General features: G+C 30.3%; 1 protein-coding gene across 4 annotated transcripts in view; it reads right to left on the bottom strand.

The window, feature by feature from the left end:
* The window catches only part of LOC113516141 (protein drumstick), a 32200-nt gene extending 10256 nt beyond the window's left edge, over positions 1–21944 (bottom strand). Inside the window, exon 1 of one of the 4 annotated variants that reach the window (XR_003402223.3) lies at positions 21407–21692. The gene's annotated coding sequence lies outside the window, so the exon portion shown is untranslated. Of the gene's footprint in view, positions 1–2035; positions 2147–21406; positions 21711–21737 lie in introns of those variants that run through there. The other 3 variants (XM_026900517.3, XM_026900516.3, XM_026900518.3) reach the window with 3 other exon arrangements.
* Between the last annotated feature and the right edge of the window lie 1361 nt (positions 21945–23305).

Below are 23305 nucleotides of genomic sequence, written 5' to 3'. Positions count from 1 at the left end.
CTTATGACACGTTTTATAGCCGCGTAACTCCATTCAAATTATCTCGATGCCCGTCAAGGGTGCAATGTTGGAAACAAAAACGTATAATGAGTTAGGTTCTTATGCGTATTTACACCTTATGACAGATCATATATAATTAGTTGAACAATTTACTTAAATTTGTCTTTTTGCTAAAAGTGCTCACGCTGTAATTCCTAATAGGATTGTCATATGCCAGTATATAAATATATGAATTAATTAAAAACTTCCCCCTATTTAATAACCTTCGATTAATAACCCAAAAATTATTACATCATCGTCGATCTATAATAAATATTAAAAAAAAGTATAACTAATTTTGTTAGCTTAATTATTCTGAAATATGATTTCATTGATTTGGAGCCATCGTACACGAAAATTACAGACGAACTTTAATAATTTGCGTATCTATCCACATTTTTATTCCCAAACTTTAAGGAACAGGCACAGAAACGTTACGTACTTTGCTTACATATTTTATTCCCAAATATAAAATATCCATATTAATAAATACGTAGACGGAGAATGAAAAATAGAAATAAACCGAAAGTGTATTTTAAGATTCTAATATAAATATACACAAAAAATACAGATGATTAAGAACCTCCCCCTTTACTAGTCATAAAACAAATACAAACTACGACTGTACTCAACAATCTTGAAACTTTTAGTCTTTACATGATATAATATTTGTTAATATATAGTCCTTCAAATCATGCCAAAAATTTAGTCTCTACGGTTTATCATAAAATTATATTAACATCACGACAGACGGGACACGCACCCGAAGTCGCAAAATGTGATCTTGACATTACCATATTAGTCCAAATCTCCGCTTTATATACAAAGAATGCGAGTTAAATCCCAATGATAAGCTGTTTACTACTTTTATGAGACCTCTTTAAAAAACGAATTCCGACATCAAAGGTAGCGTAGCTGACTATCTAAAATAAGAGACAGTGAGAAATGTAATAACATGCGCTAGAAGATTACTCCAATTGACTTATCCTCGTCTTTGCCTATTTGGAACTGAACAACCAATTTTATAGAAATTCAGTATATCCAGCCAGTCAGTGTAAATTTCTTTTTAATAATCGCCAATGCTATCGTTCTAACTTCTGACTTTATCATTCTAATCCTAAAACCTCTAAAGCTATAAACTGTATGTTACTTTGCCATAAAATTAACTAGTCATAAATGTAAATTATATTAACAATAAAGTCCTTTGTAGGTAGCGTGGTTGTCGATCTATTCAAGGCAATACACAGTATGATATTTATTTATCAAGCGTTCTCATAACTGATTAAAGGGAATAATTTTATACAGTTTTATCATATTTATATAGTATTTATAATAATCCAGAAAACATTTAATCTAAACCACAATAGCTTTCACATAAGCTTCACTAAATATATAGATATAGTTTTTTGCATTATTAAAAGTGAATATGAAAAAGAATTGTATAATAAAATAAACTGTGTGCAAATAACAAAAAGTCTAATCAAAACATCATTGTGAGTATCTTTGATGATCAATCGTTATCAAATTTATTATAGTTACATTTCTAACTCAATATGACCTCAGAATGTTATAAATGTAAGCAACAACAGTATATAAACAAAGGGGACGAGACATATATAGTAATATCTGTATTTTTTATTTACAATAATGAATATGTTAAAAGTCTTTTATCCAAGAAATAATATTGGATAACAAACTTAATATATTCGAAAATAAATATCCGACCGATATAGACGATATCGAAATAGAAAAAAACCTTTTTTACGCCATCAATGTCTAAAGGAACCCAATATATGTATATCAGATCGGTATTCATATTACCCATGCCTAAACACAGCAGTAATACTAACAATAAATAAATAAAAAATTTACGTGTTCATATTCACATTATCAGATTTTATGTCACTACAATAATCAATCCGAAAAACAATTACAAACAGAAACACTCGTATTTCTATGTAATTCGGACACATCACATATAACAAAACAACTTTACCTAATTACATTAACGCAACGTAGTATCCATTTTTGAGAACAATCATTCATAATAATTTCTTAAAAACAGACTCTTTGATGCCCGAAAAATTTTTCATTAAAAATATGCGCAAAGACGTTGCAGAAGTTACTAATAAACTAAAAAGTTTTTGTATTATTTATCACTTATATAGTTTATTTAAATTAGTGCTCACGGATCTTTGTGTGAGTCATTGGACCACAGTTTCGTATCTTGAAGACATTCTTCAAAATTGATACCTACTTACCTATTCTAAGATGAGTCAGAACAACAATTCACTCCCTTGAACTATTGACACGTATGACATTTTCAGGTAACATGGTACCAATTTACTGACGTGCTGGAAAAAAACCCAGGTCACAGTAATTACTTGAATTTTAATATGTCACGATGATTGTGACGTGAAATGACGTACGCGTACATTCAAAGAAAAATATGGACTTTAATACTTAAATTAGTGTCATCACAGTATAATGAGTGTACTTGACAAGAATTTGCAATTAACGTTACAATTTCATAATAAGATATACAAGAAGATGTTAATTACTTTTTTATTGATTTTATTAGCTGTTTAACTTTAAAATACCAAAAGCAATGAAAATAAAAAAGTTGGGGTTCTAAAATAAAAATACAGGATTTTTTCATTCAAGTAAAACTTTACAAGTAACCATATTTATTAGAAAAAATAACATAATATCTCCAGCAGAAGTAAATGGCAAGTAGTTAATACTCATCAATTATATTATTCTTATATTTTATATACACAATGTTCTTTACATTGTGCATGATGTTTCTTTAAACCGAAGTTTCATTTGCCAACACTGATGTCCTAACAAGCCGACGGAATTCCGCAAAACGTTTTACAATATTTACACAATCTTTACGTAACACGGTCGCAAACGAGATGTTTACGGGTCGGCTTGATATTTATCGTACAATAAAAGCCTACAGTTATGATGCGTCACATAAACGTGAGAAATCTGCGGTTTCGTCTGTTTCGAAAGCTGGCTGACTCATTAAGACATTAATTAGAATATTCTGCTAATAACAGTATATGCCTGAGAAAGTTTTTTTTTTTTTAACAAATAAAATTTTGTTTCAAAAAACGAAACAGACTTAAATTTTTACATAATCAGTATTGGAACGAGACTAATCCATGTATATATTTTCTTATTAGAAAATAAATTCAAAATTGAAGTACGTATGTATTCTATTATTAACCCCCTCTTCTACTAAAAAAAAAAAGACAGTTGAATTGTACCAATTGAAAAGAGTATCACGAGTACCTACACAATTTAAAATTATACTATCATAACTCGTTTGCTATTGAACTTTACAAAAGGCAAAGAGAAAATCAAGTATTTAAAAAGAGTTATAGCCATCTTATATTTCAACACAATGGGATTGCATCTCACTACTTAGTAGTAGATACATTATTAGTCATTTCAGTTCATTAACAACATTGTATAACATCTCACACATCCATGTCGTGAATGTTCCATACAATACACACTTTAATAATTACACACAAAAACTGCCACTTCAAAGATAATTACGCAAAATTCCACAAATGTACACAATAAGGATTCGTTCTACTAAAGTTATTCGATTGTTGCCAACATTGTAACGTTTAATGTTGGACATCACATTGCTCTTTTAGTACGATAAATATATTACTGTATAATATTATAAATCAGCAATGAAAACTTCATTTTATGTCCTATGGAAAAAAACCAGTGGTAAAGGAGTACAACCAAGCATAGTGCTGGTTTATTTTATTTGTTACACAATGCAGAAGAAATCTTTAACGATATATAATCTATTAAAATTGTTAAGCACCTACGTAATTAAAATTTACTCAGCAATTTAAAAGAAGTGTATATTCTTGCAAGGTAAAAAAACATTTATTATTTTGAAATGGATAATGGTTCTAAATGAGTAGTGGCTTATATTGTTAATATAATTAATTTAATTACTGAGCTGTAATAATACTATGTACTTATGTTATTAGTAATATATGAAATAATTCCTCGAATCAATTTACAAGGAAAATAAGAACAAATAGAAAATCAAGTCATGAATCACTTCACTTTCTCTATCATGTATTAGGTATCAATATATTTTTAATAACTCTATTAATCCATTAGCTAATTACCTAATATTCATAATTATAAATATTTCTAACCTTCATGTAATATTCGTGTCTTTTTGTCATTTTAAGTTGCATAAAAAAAAACTATTATTTTATTATTACGAGTAGATTAGGCTCTGCATTTAAATATAAATGTAATGTGTGAACAAAAAAAATCGCTCATAAAAATAAATGTTATTTATACCATTATTTCTAAAATGATAAAAGTAAAAACATTACATAACAAATTATTGGAAAATACAAAAAATAAATTACCAAATTTGTATTTTATATAAATTAAAAGTAGTAGATAGTATCTACCCAATTCTATTTCTATGATGTTTCATGTGTCTCAATAAATAAAGAATTATTATTTAAAATGTATAATGTTTCTATATCAATTTAAGACATGGTTTGTTTTCCAGTCACAGTATTTAAACTTTTCACAAACATGTTTGTGATTTAAACTTAAATACGATTAATAATAAACAAAACTAAATGGATGCAAGCGTAAAACCAAGACCGACAATTCAACGTTTAACAGCCGTTTCAGAAAAGGATCATTCGACATCAATAGCATTTGTTCAACTCCAATATTTATCAAGTTATTGTGTCATTGCTTTCATGGTTGCATCTAATACGGTCTATTATAACTGCATTGAAGCTATTGTGGGCCTTTCAATGAGGACGATATCGCCGAGTCAGCGTGAGACCGGCGGCGCTCGGCTTTCGGTATTCGGCTTTCTAGGAATATGTCAAAGTGTGCTTTGTGTGTTTGTGTTAAATTGGATAATATTTAATTTTAGAAATATATACATACTTTTTATTAGTATTTTATACACGTTTAGTTTATGTTAACAAACATAGGGAATTCGCATATAGGGTTACAACGGTGCATGCCTTGCCTATATGTTTTTTATATATTTTAAATTATCTTAATAATCTATACTGTAGCATAATCGTTTATACATAAAATATAATATTAAACTTATTACGTAGTCATGTTACAAATATCATATTTTCATACAAGTGATAAAAAAATAAAATAAAAATCTATACTACTCATATACATGCATATTATAAGAAACGAAATTTCACTGCTGAACCGAAGAGTATTTAATATAATACAGACCATACAAAAGTTTCACTTTACAAAACAATTTAAACAAATAAAGGCTTTTGAATTAAGGCATTAAAATACAATCTTGCGTGCGTGCATTCTCACGTAAACGTAAAAGTTTCCACAGGAATGGTTGATAGCAAATATCTATTCACTGTATCACGTGTTATATAACTAATATTTGATTTTACCACTTGTAATAAAGAATTAAAAAAAATGATGTAGGGCGTTTTAATAGAAGCTATAGAAGGCAAAACGATATTTATTTATTTAGAACTGTTGTTCGTCTATCTGTCTACATATTTGTTAGTTCGAGCATCACGCAAAAACTATTGCATCAAATTGGATGTAATTTTCACAGTTGTGTCCCTAAAGATCTGTATTAAAATTTAGTGTATATTTTATCTTGATATGCTATCTAAAATAGCCTATTTCATTGGTACTACTTTTGAAATCCACTTGTACGAAGTAGCAAACTAAAAGCTAATTTTACGTTAGATTGGTAAATTACCTGAATGTAGACATAGACTGTACTCTTTTTTTATGCAACTTAGAATGGCAAACAAACTGACAGCCCTCCCAATGTAAAATAGTAACCGTCGCCTATATACATGAGCAGTACCATGGACATAACAAAGTATACTGTTTCGCCCATAATACTCCCCATGCGTTGCCATTCCTGAGGACTCAGGTGTTATTCCATTGTACCCTGTAAATTCACAGCCATATCCCACCCTTCAAATCGAAACACAGCCATGCAAACACAACTGCTTCACGGTAGAAACACAAACTCTTACCCGCTTGTGACTTAACCCGAAATCGATATCGTTTGTATACATTCAATGAACATTCCGATTTGAATAAAATTATTACCGTCACATTGTTCACCGCTCATCTCGTGCGTTTCAACACGAATTTTATGTTTATCATTCTATTTGACATTTTTACGAACAATGACATAGGTCTGTCTCACTCCGACTGATAACAATCTACGTTGTGGTGAGAGGGATGGAATGCAATTGTTAGCTTGTCCTTTAACTTTAAAAATGCCCGGTATGAGCTGAATCACGGTGTTGTAATTACCGTGTTTGTGGTTTTATGAATATATCTTTAATAATGATGGGAAGGGATTGTTTGTAATGGGGAGCATAGTCCCCAATGCTATATACCATGTCAGGTCGATATTACATACAAACGTCCACATGGAAACCATCATGATTAATTTCTAATTAATTTACCACTGTGGGTCAACCATCCTAACTTCATCCTTCACTAATGCTCATTTTATTATAAGGTAGGTATAACTATAAGCAAAGACATTTTATTCCATAATCATAAATAAAGAAATATTAATGGAATATTAATTTCAGTTTTCCCAAAAGTTGATTGGGAAATAACGTATTAAATTCACGTTTGTGCCGTACGTTTTTTGCAAATATGATCATTAAAGATTTAAATTTGCACGCCATGTATGATACAATATTAACTATTATTATTATTAAAGAATTACTAGTGATAATCTACCTATGTAATTATTAGATATAACTGATAACAACAATATAAATCCATCCGTATATAAATGAATAACTTCTAAATTTAAGCCATAAAAAACAAGTATAATCCGTGTAGGGATTGTTAGTAATGGTGATTATTGGCTCCGTTCCCTATCAGGTCGACCTCCACATTGTTGCCTTTGGAAACCATCACGATTAATTCTTATAAATTCATCACAATGTGCCAACTGGCCTGCTTTATTTTCAGTAATCATCCCTCACATCGCCAATGTACACCGATAGCGTAGGCGGGGTCACCATTCCATTATCATCTCATAAAAAAATCTGTATATGCAGCCTAATCATTATTTTTTTATTAGAATTATATCGAAAGAACTAAATGAGATAATGTAATAATAATAATACAAAAATGGTCATCAAAATTAATTCAAAATTAGGAATTTTCGTTATATACCTACAAATACAAAAAGCGTTGAAATAACGATTTTATTTCAACTTTAATACCTAATATGAGTAATTATACTTTTATTAAAAAGTTATTTTGTAAATTTCTATTATACCTATATTGCGCGGTAGAGCGCAATAAAAGTAAGGTAGAATAAACTTAGAAAATACCTATTTCAATTACGACAAAAATTTACCTAAATATAGTTTCTAAAATGTTTAAATGTTTTCCAAACATAGGAACATTTTTTATACAAATCAAAGTCTTAATCTTAAAATCAATAACCGTTAGAGCACTAACAGCCATAATAACATATAATTATAAAGGCGTAATATATAGTTAGTTAATAATAATAATTTCAAGCTGACTACGCTTAGTTGGACCCAAATTATAATATACAAATGAGCGAATGAGCAGAAATAACGAAACAGTTTATGTCCCGCGCGTTCCCACAGGAACGTTAGGCGGCGAGCTTTGAACAGCGACAAACTACGAGTAGCACTTATACCTATATATTTTATTTATATCCTATTCATATAAGAAATGTAAAAGTTTGTAACGATAGATAGATGGATTATTGTTTGTTACTCTTTCACGCGAAAATTATTGAACAGATTCATGTAAGTGAAGCCGCGGGATACAGCTAGTACATTTCTTCTTTGTATAGATCCAAAAAAGAAAATATTCTGTATATGATTTATATTTTATTTACACTCGAAAGATTTTATATATAATAAAATTTATTTATTCATTCATTTACTTCCAGGTACTCTAGCTCTAGGTAAAGCTCCAACATTACCTATAATCTATGCCAATTAAACATCTTCACTATCAAAATAAAAAAAATAAACGAACTAATCAAAAATTTACTTCAAATATAACAAAACTTATTAATTAGTATTTATTACATTTTTTTATTATCTTATAATGATCTTATATCGATTAACTCTTTCAATCAAGTATCAAGCTTATTACTAGTTGCATATTTTTTTTTTTACTTTTTTTTTATCCAGCTAAAAACTTCAAACGAATCTTACAATATTTTCTGATATAAGTATCTATCTGCCGTTCGATAACAACTTATTTTCAATTATTCAAATTCTCTTATAGTATCACTGAATATGTAACCACACCTTATGACATAGAATTTTGACTTAAGAAAAATTAAATATAAATAAAATATGTATTTAAAATTATACCAAAAAAATTATAAATATATCATAAATGTCTACCTACTAGTTTATTATCCTAAATATCATATAAAAAATGTACGAAAAAATCACAGTTTCTACTCCATGGCACTTACTGTGCAAGAAGTACTAAGCGTCTGTGAGTGCCGGCTGATATATTGAGGGCTTCGGCCGAATAGCCCCCGGCGGCATGCGCCCGCGCCTCTTGCGTTCGCTCCGAGTAGGTACGTAGAAGTCTAGTAGTTTTAGTATCTACCGTTTCAAAACTTTAAAGTCCGTAGATTCATTTCCAGTTTAAGTAATATAATATCTACTAGTCCTACATACTATTAGATACGATTGTCAAGTATTTTTTTATCGTCAACGTTATATTACTTACAATAATAAATTCAAGAATTATTTTTTATAGAAATGACTTTTAGAGATTTGTCTAATTCTATAGACATACATATCTGTCACGCCTGTAGGTAAAACAATGGAACGCCATATGCTTCGATTCTTATAAGCCTCTTTCGCCTAAGCTTTTACCACTATATACCAATACGATAATTAAATAGGTTGATTTTTATTTCTATTTATCTGTAATAATTCACAATTACACAGGTACCTATTTATAATACTTTAATATAATAAAATATTAGTATAGCTTGTGCAACTTGTAGATTACAAGTTAATTATCAATAAGAGGGTTAACTTTTAATAACTACCCGCTTTCCTTCTGGCCAATATCTGTACAAGATTTTGGATTTGACTGTAAATATGGCAAAAGTATAAACGAAACCAATAGATACTGTATTCATGAATAATATAAAATTTATTTAGCAAATAACCTATTATAATAAATTATTTATTAACAGTAATCTAATAACATGTATATAATGTAATGGAAAGCAATAAATTTTAATGGGATTATACTCTCCCAAAATACTTAAAAATTTTGGAAGAGTATAATCCCACAAAATAGTGGTCTTTTTCTGCTTTAGGTTGAAGCAAAAGGCGAAATTTAGATACAATTTCGACTGTAAAACTTGCATTTGGCTAAAAAATATTTTTATGCAAATTAGAATGGCAAACAAGCTGACGACCCACCTGATAGAAAGTGATAACCATCGCCTATGATATGAGCAGTACCATGGACATAACAGAGAATACTGTTATGTATAACTAAAGACAGTTAAAACATATAAATAGATATATTTACTATTAAACAGACTTTATTATATTTGTTAGTTGTAGTATAAATAACATGACTTTACATTTATACGTAAATAATCATGCATTCATGAAAATAATAAAATCTAAAGACCCAAGAACCTAATCGAACAATAAGTCCTTGCTACTTTGTCTTTCTACGTTCAAATGTGTAGCGATTATTATAAACATTCTCAACATAAAAACAATTTTAATATCTATTCAAAGCTCCGCCTTCCATTATAATTGTGCCTACATAACTAGGGTAAATTCTCATCCATAAGAAATCGCCCTCAGGGAGGACGATGTAGGGAGGGCGGGCACTCTCACGGTAGCACAGACGAACTCACATATGTATCCAATTCACATTATATGCGTACGGGAGCACGGCTACTGGTTTACGCGGCGCCCAATCAAAGGCGGTAGGTAGAAAATGATATTAAGCAATGTGAAAGAAGTTTTTACTCTGTGACGTATGATAACACGTTATGTTCGTCATATGTATTAAATGATGATACATGAAGTTTAATTAATTAACAAATAAATAAATATTCAACACACTATTTTTCATTAAAAAAAGAAATATTTAATATTCACAATTCAAATATGAGTAAATAATATATAATGTTGAAAAGTATATGTAAATGTTTTAAAGCTTTATTCTAAATAAAATTTTTATTTTATATATTTCTAGGTGACTTTTAGTGGTATCCTAACAATAAATCTCAGTAAATACCTTCCAAGCCTTGTTCTTTAATATTATATCTGAAAAGAGTTTTCTAAAAACTAACTAAAAGAAACAATGTATTTACTTTACTGAATAAGAACTGCGAAACCAGAGCGGATCGTTAGTGAATATATAAAAAAGAGACATGTCCATTCCGTATTGTCGTAGGTCATTAAATGTATCACCTGCTAACCAAGTTGTTACTAGGACCCCATAAATAAATTGTAGTGGAAAAAAACTTGACAGATGTGTTTATTTACGAATTGACACTGCTGGTACTATCAGCGGTTACATTAGGTACCTATATACGATTATCTACTATTTCTGATACTTCAACAGTAATCAATAAACTATAATTAATCTTTTTAATCAGTACTAACTGATTCAAATTAATCAGAAAACTTACTTAGGACCTACATTTTATACTCCTACAATAATTTTTATTTTTACACATTAAGCATAATCAATTTTTAATTGAATGACATAAAAATAGACCTGAAAATAAGTGGATATAAATACTTTATTAATCTGCTAATAATCTTTAAGTTGTATAAAGTAATAACAATAATTATAAACAACTAGCTTTTACCCGCGACTTAATCCGCGTGATCAGGATATGTACACACCGAGATCAAAAGATACATAGTTAATTTTGCCTACCTATTCCAATAGGTATTACAGCTTACAACGTCCTTTTACATAAGTAAGTATCTACATCAAAACTAGATCGTGATCTTGTAAATCGATTAAAAATTAATTTGCTCAGCCTGAAAGCTTTAATTCTGCGATATTCAATTACAACTTTATGTTCCTTGTTGATTTTTATAGCGACAGTTTTATATTCGTGGAATAAAGACGCCACTGTATAGATTTCCATTTAAGAGTGATATCTAAATTAGGGATGGAAAAAATATAGCAATAATAGTTGGTATTATAAGAAATAATGGATATATTAAATATGGGTTATCGAATATATAATATAAAAATAAGGAATCCAATCGAAATGAATAGGTATAGGTGGGTAGTTGTTACAGTAAAGGAATTTTGTTGCATTCAAATCATAACTCCTTAGTTTTTAAATATATCTGATTTATTTTAAATCTGGAATAATTGGCTTCTATATAAGAACTGAGATTAAGCTTCGAAAATATCCTTGTGGAGAAAAGTGCCTAAACATGAGCAAAATTGTCACTTTCCTGTGGGGCGATTTCACAAAATGCAAGTTTTCTACCAACATAAAACGCAAAGTAAGTACCTAAATCAAAGAAATTATATCTAATCACAGTAACAATCAATAAAACTTTGCTAAAACGTAAAAAGAAGTTGCGTGTCTCCCTAATTTCAGTCGATTTTTCGTCAGAGAATAGGGGTGACATGAATTGTGTGTCACACTTCTGTCAGCTAAAAACATGTGAAAAATATCTATATCGTACAGATGTGGATGATATCGAAATGGGTAATAACGTTTTTTCCGGCATCAATGTCCAGAGGTCCGACATACCTATAGGTATGTAGACATTAGTGTGGTACCGATATTACTGAGAGATATCTGAGTATAGTTTTTAATTAATTAGTTTTTCGTTGAAATTTACTTAAAAAGTAGAAAGAAGAATTATTGCAAATTTGCTGCAAAAAAAAAACTTGTTTCGTCATTATCATGTAGACCTATTACAAATATATAAATAATGTAAGGCCATAAAATTCATGTATAAAAAAGATGATGTATCTTTGATAGAGACGCAATGAAATGCATTACCTATTGATTTATGTTTTTAATATAGAGTTTGTTTTCAAAATAGAAAAAAAAATCCTAATCCGTTTAATCGACACAATCATGCGCACGCACATCGAAAAAACACATTGCGGCTACCGTTCACCAATCAGGGCACGGGGCGGGGCGCGTAACACAGCAGCGGACTCAACATTCAAAAAACGAATATTCACTTTTTTATTTACCACCGGGCTGCGCGTGAGCATTGTACGGCGTGGGTGGGACTTTCTATCGCCCGCGGCTTATTTCTCGTGGGACGATGCCACGATGTATCAAAAGCCGTAACTTGGAATTACGTGAGAGTCTACCGCAGGAATTCTAAGCAGTGCGATATGTTTACTTATATACATAGAGAATAGATATCACTTTTAGAGTTACAAAATTACTTTAGAATGAATAACAAAGTAATTTAATTAATAAATAAGTTTAGCTAATAAAAGATAAAAACAATTTTCGTATTAAATATAATAATATGTCTTAATTGAGATTGTCTCTCTTGTTTCTGCCTACCTAATTGGAGACAGGTGTGATAGATATGTACATTCATATATATGTATATTTCAGTTTCCTACAGATAAAGTAAAGAATTCTATCTTAGCTCTATTCAACTCTCATCAATCTACATTCACAATTAGTGAATGTTTTGTTATATCTGTTTTTAGTTTTCAAACCATGCAAAAATAATCAAAAAAAATCAAATTTAATTAATCAAATCGTAACACCCCTAACCAACAGCCCTTTAATATTCTTTCTAAACCTACCTAAAGATATATAAAAAATAGATAACGTAAATATCTAGGTACCTAAAAAACTACCAACACAACGATAACCAAGTTAATCGATACGAGTGTAACTGAAATATTAGCACATTTGTATTTAACACCTAATTTCGTAAATAACACAAAAATACCGGACGATACAGCTATAAACACTCCAATCTGGCCGTAAACAGTGCTGTGTAAACAGATCTAACTTCTTAAGCACACACGGCAAAATATAAAAAAAATGCGCAGGTACACCTGTGGCGCTTGGCTAGAGTTGAATGTTTGGATTGTGGTCGAAAATAAGCAAATACCGATGGCGCGAACTCGCCTTTACAAACAAACTCAGTCAATGGACACGCCGCCGTAAAATTTTATGAATGGGTATTAGGTAATCTATTTTTGACCGTGTGTCAACCCTATTCATATTATATTTTTATGGCCAACTAAAAATATCTTTATAATCTATCTGTCCCTAGAAGTGACATGGGTGCCTCTACCTATGTACAGTTACTCCCAACTAATACGGTAAATAATGCGAAATTGACTATATCTAATAAGAAAATCTTAGTTCTACTTTACATATATTCGTGCTCAACTATTATGATCGCACTAGAGCTAATTTTAATGAAAAAGTATTAAATATGTCCATTTATAAATAAGATTAGATACTAAACCTTCAGTACATGACCCTTTAGATATCTATATATATTTACCAAAGTCTTCTGTAACAATACATAAATATTTAATGTACCTATTATTATTTATACGATTATTTATTATTATCTAATACATATAAACATAGTGTCGTAAGAGGCGACTAAGGGAGGGCGAGGAATGGGCAGCAGCGTCCTTCTTAAAACATCTCTAAAGCCTAACTGCGGTTGCCAATCCACCTGTCAAGGGCAGCAACTTTTGGCAAAAACTCCTAGGGGGAGGCTTATGTCCAGCAGTGGATGGTTAGAGGCTGATATGCTGATGATGATATAAACATTCCTTCTTTTCCCATGCATGTGGTAAAAGGCAACTAAGGGAACCTAATAGTCGCGGGATGAGCAACAGCAACCCTCTTTAAATATTACCAAAACCGTAACCACACAAACGAACAACTAGTACTACTAGAAACACTCCCTTATGGGAGAGGTTTATCTTCATCAGTGGACGATTTACAGCTGATAAGTATGATAATGATGATATAAACATTAGATCATACTATATCTATCTACCTAAGTACCCACAAAATTATCTCCTATCATTCACTTTAATACTATCGCACCACCCTCAAGGTAAATTCTTCGTATATCTATCTATATTGTTTTTAAAACAAAGAGTAATTAATGACCGATACGTATGAATTATTTGCGAGAAGGTACTATGTAGGAACTCGTTGAAAGTAATAATCTTTCTAGGATTTTCACTATAATTTAGATAAGATAATGATAGCAATCAGGATATACCTAATGCTTATATGCAATTATTTAGACTTATTATAAATTGATTGTTATTTAAAAGCCGATAATGTTTACATAGATTATATGTTTCTAGATGGAGCATCAAATAAATGTCAAAAAACGTCTCAATCAGCCAAAAGAAACGGGATCATAGGATCATTTAGGTACATATCTTTCACAGATAATTTACTCCGAAACTTCTAAGCCGACTGAGTTGAAATTTGGTACACATGTGTAAATCGGTGACCGAAAGACGAACATTCAATACAAAAAAAAAAAATATTTGAATTATTTATTATTACAAGGGGATAATTAGGTTATTATATTAAAAAATCCAATCCAAATCCAAGCTTTATAATGTGACATATTAAATGAAAGAGCTTGTTGTGAGATACTCAAATATAACTTAATAATTATTTTAGGATATTTTTTAAGTTAATTAAGAAAATAGGTGAAAGTTACCCGTTCACCTCCCTCCTTATCTTAAAAACTTAAAATTTTGAAAAAATACAGAAAATAGATCGTTACCTATATATTACAGGTAAAAAAAGGAAAAGTGGTAAATTTCTCAATATTTGTTCATATGAATTTCATTTGCAGTTGTAATAATACAACTAATTTGCTTCGAATATACTAAATAATTAACGTACGGAACTCTGTCTACGCTAGTTTAACTCGTACTTGTCCAGTCTTAGTAAGAACTATAATATTTCGGTATTACTATTCAAGCTTACATTGAGGAATCGCCTAAATCAACATGTTGTCTACAATACAAAAATCACAGCAAGATAAAGTAAGTTGGGTCGTTTTCGGCGAAGCTTTTCAAGAGAGATACCTTCTCTATTTAGATGTTATTAATCTATATACATATAAATATATAATAGGTGTAATATATATTAGACGTGTTATATATATTTTAAAGTACCGACAAAAAAAAAATCCTTAATAGCTTCTCGAATTATTTTATCACTTATGCGAGGATTGTTTGTACATTTTATATAACGGTGAAAGAAAACAAAAAAATATCCATAATTTGCATCTTTTCTATAACTTAGATTAATACATTACTTGTCTATTCTTAAAACCAGATACCATTAGGATGTACGCAATTTTGAGTAGCGAAATGGTTTACAATAACATTTACCAAACAATGTTATTTCGAATATTATTTTAAAAATATTATCTCGATAGGAAAGTACTTAGATAATTGCGTACGATTGTCGATTGCAGTAAAAATAAATTGGAGCTTGTTATACGGAAAATAGCTATATTACCTGAGGCATTCCTATCACAATTTTCTGTTTAACTAAACAAAGATAAAGTTGATCAAAATATTTCAAGAAAGTGTATTTTATATGAATTATGGGATACAGCTTGATCCTTTCATTAACTATATGGAGTAACATAAAACGTAAAAGTCTATGTTAATAAAATAATTGTTTACAAAAAAACCACAAATGGTCGTAACGTTTAGTTTATCGAATAATCTTTATATTTATGCACGTACTTATTTAGTAAAAAATATACATTTTTATTGCAGAAATTAAAATTTATCAGCTCCGCCTTCTATTGCTCCATTAATTTTATAAAATATTGTTTACAATATCGTGTCTATAAATATTACTTTTTTTTAAAATACCTACTAATTAATAACAGAACTTATTAAATACATAAATACGTTATACTCCGTCTATAACAAAATCAATTGTAACAAAACACACCGATGAATGTATAATGTAGTCAATAGGGAATAAATAAGTAAATGTTTTACGAAATGTTTTCATAGATTCAGACATTATATTTAAAATTACTTATTTGAATTCAAAACGCGGAATTGTGGGTCTAGGAGTAGATTATACTTTACAACAAAATATTTTTTTGCTTCTTAATAAAAAAAGCAGCTTATATCATCACAATAATAATATAGGACCAATACGAAAGTAAGGAGAACAGATTGAAAAAAAATATATAAAAATCAATTTAGAACGAATAAAATAATCACAACATAGAGCAAAGAAATACAAACGAATTAACAAACTCCTCCATTTGGAAGTAACTCAAAAAGAAACAACATTGATGTGACTACAAATGTTTGTCGACCCTTGAATGGGTCCGGCGTCTAAACTGTCTAAAGTTAGCGCTCTATTTGTTAATATTTAACACATCCAAGAAAGGAATTCGTTTATCTATAGTCGAGATTACCGGTAGATAAGAACCGAAACCTTTGTCTTTTATCTCGTTCAAACAAAAGTTTCCTGTCGTGTTCTTGTAACGAATATGTTAAGGATGTTATATACAAATAAGGTATTGCGTATTTACTCTCGAATATGCAATGACTTTCATTACATTTAGGTATTATTAAAGTACTTACATAAGTAATATAACTACCTACAGATTACTTACATACCTACTTAGATACATGTTATATTTTGCTCCATAAAAAATACTTCAACCGTGATAAAACATGCCAATGATGCACAAAAAACAAGTGCTAGAATATTTTTAAATTTATATAAGAAGAAATATTGTAAAAAAAATATTCCAATAAATGGAGTTATTGCAAATTTAAATTCCACCCGCTTTACATTGTTTCAATTATTAAAATATCATTTTCATACTTTAATAATATTTTTATATAAATTTTCAATTAGCAAATTACCAAATGTCTACTTATAATTAAATGTTAAATTATAAGAATGTTTACTTTAACAAATATTTACATGTAGGCAAAAAAATAAATTAATATTCTATGCTTACCTACTATAATCGATTCTGTCCTCGATCAAACATTATAAATGGATATAATATCGGTCTGACTTCGGCGGTATTATGACAAAAGCCATGCTGACAATAAATAATCATTGTCTTCGAATATTCCACCCCGTGGTTTATTATAAACATGGACCAATATGTGTTAATATTGAGTGCATTCTACGCATATGGATTTAAAATGAAAAATACAATAAGTGACATTTAAGAGTTATTTTTTTATTTAATTACAATTTAATTTAATTATAATTATAGTGAAAAAGACATATTATATTTTAAAAACTTACAAAACTGAAATGCGTTGATAAAATTAATTGATCATTAATCCACTGTACTCATATCGCAAAATTAAATCAACAAAGATTTTGACTATTTTTAAGCATCATAAATCGTTTTAAAAAAGAAAGTAGTACTTTTTCATTTCCTAAATACGACCAATTAAGAACATAAAAAAATGTATTTAGATCGGTTTATTCGTTCTGATCACGGAATATCAACGACAAGCGTTTAAGTTATATTTACGTCTATACATTGTTAATTTTTATCATTGAATCAATATCTATTTACGTAGTACCTATGTATATCAATAAAGAAAAACTTGTATTTATTTTTTGTCACTTACTACGTTTCTCATTTAGCGACCGATATGTGACAGAGCCTTTTTATTCATAGTGGAAAAAAGAGCGAGCTTGTTCAACGGTTCGGCAAAGTTAAAAGAAAGTGGCGTGCGGAGAAGGCGTCATGCGGCGAGTCTACGGCGTTCCCGAATAAACGCGTTCGGAATTCGAAAATTTGAATTTATATTGGGTGCGATTTTGTACTTTTTCTTCGACTTTCACTACTTAAGACTGGCTGCTTTAAATATTGTTTTGTATCGAAGGCACAATTAAGAGCGTTTATAACTTTTGCTTACCAAAGTGTGGAAACGTCGCAATTTTTTTGTCAATTTTAAAAAACAATTTGACATTTCTCCAAATTTCCTAATGATTTCTTAAAATTAATCCAAATCTACCATTAAAAACTTTTATTATTTATTCTTAAACTTTACTACCGACCTACTTATAATATTATTTATAAAATTTCACAAATTTCATTTTTTAATTAAATATGTAACTATTTTTATGCAACTTAGGATGGCAAATAAGTTAACGATCTTAATAAAAAAAATATAAAATAATAAGTCACATGCATGAAGTATTAGGTATGTAGACTATTACTTACAACATAAATACGTTGTAAGTAATAGTTCACATACCCCTGTTTCGCCAATTGTACGTACATACGAATTTACAATTCCTTCGATTTAATATTAATATAAATAATGCTCTGAGACGTTGCGTGAACCATCCTAATTTGTGTTCATAAAATTACAGAAAAAAGATATAAACGGTATCATCATCCAAATATAATCCGATTAATTTGCAAAAGTGTTCCACAATTGGTAAGGCGCGGGCGGCGCGTGGCAGCTGTGTGCCACTGCGTTACGCGTAGTCCAGGAGCCCGCCACTCAATTAATTAACAGTTTGCTAAAATTTATAATAGTATTTTTTATTTCGTTAACATAAAATATTTTTATAAAATATCAATGTTTATGGAATTAGAAACATGATTTTTAATATTTTGCTCCACAACATTAAACAAATACTACATTCATGACAACATTAGTATCTACCTATTTGAAATCGCTTAGAACTACAAAAATACTACGAAAAACTATTTCGTTAATTTGACTTATGATTTTTTTTACAAACTGTAAAATACGTATACCTAATGATAAAATGAGGTACGCTAGCTAAATTAGTCTTAATTAATTCTAAATTAATCTTTTAACTATGATATTGTAAATTTAAATTATTAAAACTAATCCATACACTTTTGTGAGTTCCGAGATAGTACATTATAAGCCATTATAAAAAGTGTGTAGGTACTAGACATTTTCGACTGCCGTGTACGATAAATCTGATTCCCATAGACAACCAACATTTTTACGTTAGATATCGCTTTTAATAACGTCTATTTTATGGACTTGACACATGTTTCGTTAACAAGAATATACATAATTAATTTCCTAAAAATGGAGTTTATTTTTCTCTGACAATCCTTCTGGATTGATTAGGTTAATATTCTTATTGCAGAAAGTCAACGGCAAATGTAAATTGTTATTCTTTTATCTAATACACAAATTAAAACCGATAATTATATAGAAAAATCACCTAACTCCAGCTCTATAAACTCCATTTAGTGGTAATTACCTATGTAAATTCGTTTAGGCCTTCGGGCGTGCGATGTTTTATATAAACTTATTATAGCACTTTACCTTATTAAACACAACAACTTACATACAAGGCCACGTTCGTAAGAGAGTCATTATTAGGCGTCAGTTTGCGTGAAAATTGTACACGATAATTCGTTATAGTTAGTGATTTAACAACGTAACATTCAGCTCAGCAAATTATATATATTATTAAACGTAAAAATATAAAAATAAATTGATCTAAACTCTATAGTAACTACTAACTTTAACACATTAATACTGTGTAAGTCACATACTTATTCATGATAAGTCCATTATTTTTATCGACTGACTATTGTACGATATTTTTACAAACTTATTTATAGGTGATATTTTTTAGAGCTCGTTAATTATTTTTAGTTTTTTTTTTTTTTGTATATCTACGTATCTCCTTTTAAAATATTCCCTACCCTATGTCGATCTTTTTTCATATTCCATCAAAAATTATAACTAATATGCACTATTATATATCAATATAATACCATAAAATGTATAGATATTAATAAATAAAACGCATACATATTAAATATACCAATTTATGTATAAAAAAAATAAAGAATCTTGTCCGCTGTGTATCTATTTTTAGGGTTTCTGACAATATCTAGACATCGTGATGTTGCAAGGAACAAAAAATGAACGAATGAAAGAATGAGTAATAACTTACTGACAGCGTAAGTTAAGATTATAGTTAAACACGGGCTCTATATAACCTTGTGTAAGAACAAGTTTATAATTATTAATCGTAAGTATTCAGAATTTATATTTATACTTTTTTGCCTATAGATACCTATTCTTGAAGGTTATTTTAAAAATAATAGCTGCATGTAATTTTTCATTACTCTTCAAATTTTTTTTAAAATTTTCTATCGCATATTTTAGGAGATATGATTTCTTTTAAATATTTTACAAAATATTTATTATAGTAATATACTACATACTAATTCAGTAGCATATAAAATATAAATATAAATACATCAATTAAGCAACATCATTATCCACAAATCTCACGGGAACCTGTCAGTGTCAAAAACTGCACCTAATGATGCTTGCAATACAAAACTTTCGAACAACAATGGCGTATGAGGACCAAAAAACATCCCAAACATTCCACGTGCATTCTTCTTTTATTGTTAAATAAACCATAAATTTATAAAATGGTCAGTATGGGACAGTGAATGGCGAGGCCAAGTCGGGTGCGCATCATGATTTTTGTTGAAAAAAAAGTCTAATAACAAGGACAATAATTTCTGTCCTTTTTGTGTGACTAGCGCCGAGCGAGGCGCTAAACACCATTTACATGATAATAGCCACGATTATTCAAATAACGCCTGTTTGTAGATATGAAAGGATGGGAACCTTTTATAATATGTCGAATCCTTCATAATTTATATTTACTTTATCTTACGATATAAATTTTAATTGGAATATATATATATATATATATTTTTTTTTTGTAATAATATAGATATAAGTTACTTTGCATCTGGTTTCCTTCTGATTGGTTATATAAGCAAAATATAAGAACCGATTGTAATAAATAACACATTTTTTTTACATTTGGAATGGTTGTCACTTATAAAAGAACTAACAATATAAAACATTTAAATATCATCACTAAATAAAAATATATATAAAAAGCGTTGTGTATTAGCATAAATACGAGTATTAAGGGAAAATATAATTTGCTTTTAAACTTCTTGAAAAAAAAATTAAAACTAATTAAAATAACTGTTCGCAATTACACACAAGGCACAAACAACAAATGTGTAACATTTCACAAATTTAAAAACAAATTACAATTCATCACTTACTCTCTTAATTCTGATAATTATAACATTATTCTCAAATGACTGTCGTAAGAAATATCATAAGTAACTCAAGTGAGAAATTATAAATATCGAGTATTGTGCAACTTTGTAATTGATTCAATGAATTAAGAGAGTAACGATTAAATCATGGAAAATATATGAACAGATGTTAGGGTACTCACTGTGTTCGGTCGCTAACAACTGCGATTATTACTGATTAATGTTTATTTTTACGTATAAATTACTCGACTGCGCGGCGGTGACTGTTGCGAGTGAAGTAAAAAACAGTAATTTATTAGTGGCGACTTCTCGTGTTGGCACTGGCTTAACGAGTGTGTGGCGTGCGGTGCGGTGGACAGAAAAAACTGGCTCGCTTGGTACGTCGCTCGAGCAGCAGTGGCCTGAGGAAGAATAACCCCAGGAGTCGATGGGAGCTGCCACCGCTTCCGAACGCACCCCGCACCCCGCGTCGCCTCCCGCCCGCCCGATACAGATCACGCATTCTACGAATACCTTTAACCACGGCACCGGCGACCGCCAGCCATCCCTTTCGCTCCGGCACTGTTGATGCTGTGCTGGATGCTTCGAGCCGCGCGGGACGAAGGGGGTCTAATGGACGTTTCACAGCGGACGACGCTTCCTAAGTTCACCAAGTAAAGGTCACACAGGCTAAGCGAGCCGGACGACGCAGCGTGAGCGTGGAACTCGGCCGCGGCGAGGTAGCTGCGCGTGCGCAACACCGGCAGCGCCCACATGACCGGCCGTTTAGCTGCGCGCGCTACTCGGGGACCGATATCCGTCTCTGTCGCACATACTATCTTCGTAGCGGTTCTCGCTCTCACACGGCGACGTGGAAAAATGTATCTAGTTCTGTGGAGGCGAACGCGGAGTGCAGTAGCAGTTGATTTTTTTTTCGTTTCAATAAATTTGTGGTTGTTCGTCTCGCTTAGGCGCGCGCCCGGGGCGTCGTCGAGCGAGACGGTAGATTGCCACTGGGTTACGCCTTCCGCACGTTCTGGTTATTAAGTAGGCCGCGTATTAGAGCCTCCGTGTACTGAATGGGCGCATGTATAAAACATAATATTGTCGTAAATACGAGGCTTGTTTGCGGTGTGGCCGGTTATTTATGTGCGCCCGCGGCTACCGGCTTACGCGCCGCCTCTTATGTCTTGTTTCCACACTATACCCCAACGACTACATTATCTTCATGTCATGTAATGACTAAGTTAATGAAATTATAATTCCTAATTTACAGCGGTTGAAAATTTATTTTTTTATAGAGGTATCCACTTAGTTACCTATAGTGATCTAACTTATTGTTTTTTTTTTTCTAGATATGTCATGTTCTAATTTTAGATTTTAGGTAGGTATGTAACAGATGTGAAAATGAAGACGGATGTTTTATTAGCTAACACTTCGTGTTTTATGTTTTTTTAATGTTGGTTTAAATAATATATCTATCAAATTCACATAGTCGCAGGTATCAAATAAATATTATTTATTCGTATTTGCATTGAAATATTGCTAATTTTTCGTAGCTTTTTCTTTTTAATTATACAAGTAAGATATAAGTTAAAAATCTATTAAATTAGTATCTCATCATTATAATATCAGCAGTTAACTATCCACTGCTGAATATAGGCCTCTCCAATAAAAAGGGTTTTGCCAGTAGTTGCCACGATTGGCAGGCGGATTGTCAACCGCAGTTAGGCTTTGATAATGTTTTAAGAGGGATGTTGATACCCATCCCTTGATCATTAAATTCCCTTAGTCGCGAGGTTAGAAGGGGCGGCCCATTCTATATTGGGACCACACTAAATAAAATTGAATTGACAATAATTACTTCCTTATTACTTACTTTAATTTTTCTTTAATATCTAATTTATAATGTAAATTATATGTCGAAAATTATATTGACCGTATTGTAAGCATCTAATAGTATCTAATAGGTATGTGTAAAAAATATTTTCATATTAAAGTATCTACTCAATAAGAAATCATGTAAAAGAGGAAAGTTAATATTCAGGTATTATACATATATTATATATATGAGATATATCTATATATTGATCGATATATGA

Source organism: Galleria mellonella, unplaced genomic scaffold (assembly GCF_026898425.1).
Source record: "Galleria mellonella isolate WM207_F2 unplaced genomic scaffold, CSIRO_AGI_GalMel_v1 utg718, whole genome shotgun sequence".
In the NCBI taxonomy this organism is placed as follows: Eukaryota; Metazoa; Arthropoda; class Insecta; order Lepidoptera; family Pyralidae; genus Galleria; species Galleria mellonella.
The sequence above is the reverse complement of the archived record's forward strand: the minus strand, read 5'-3'. Positions and strand labels throughout refer to the sequence as shown.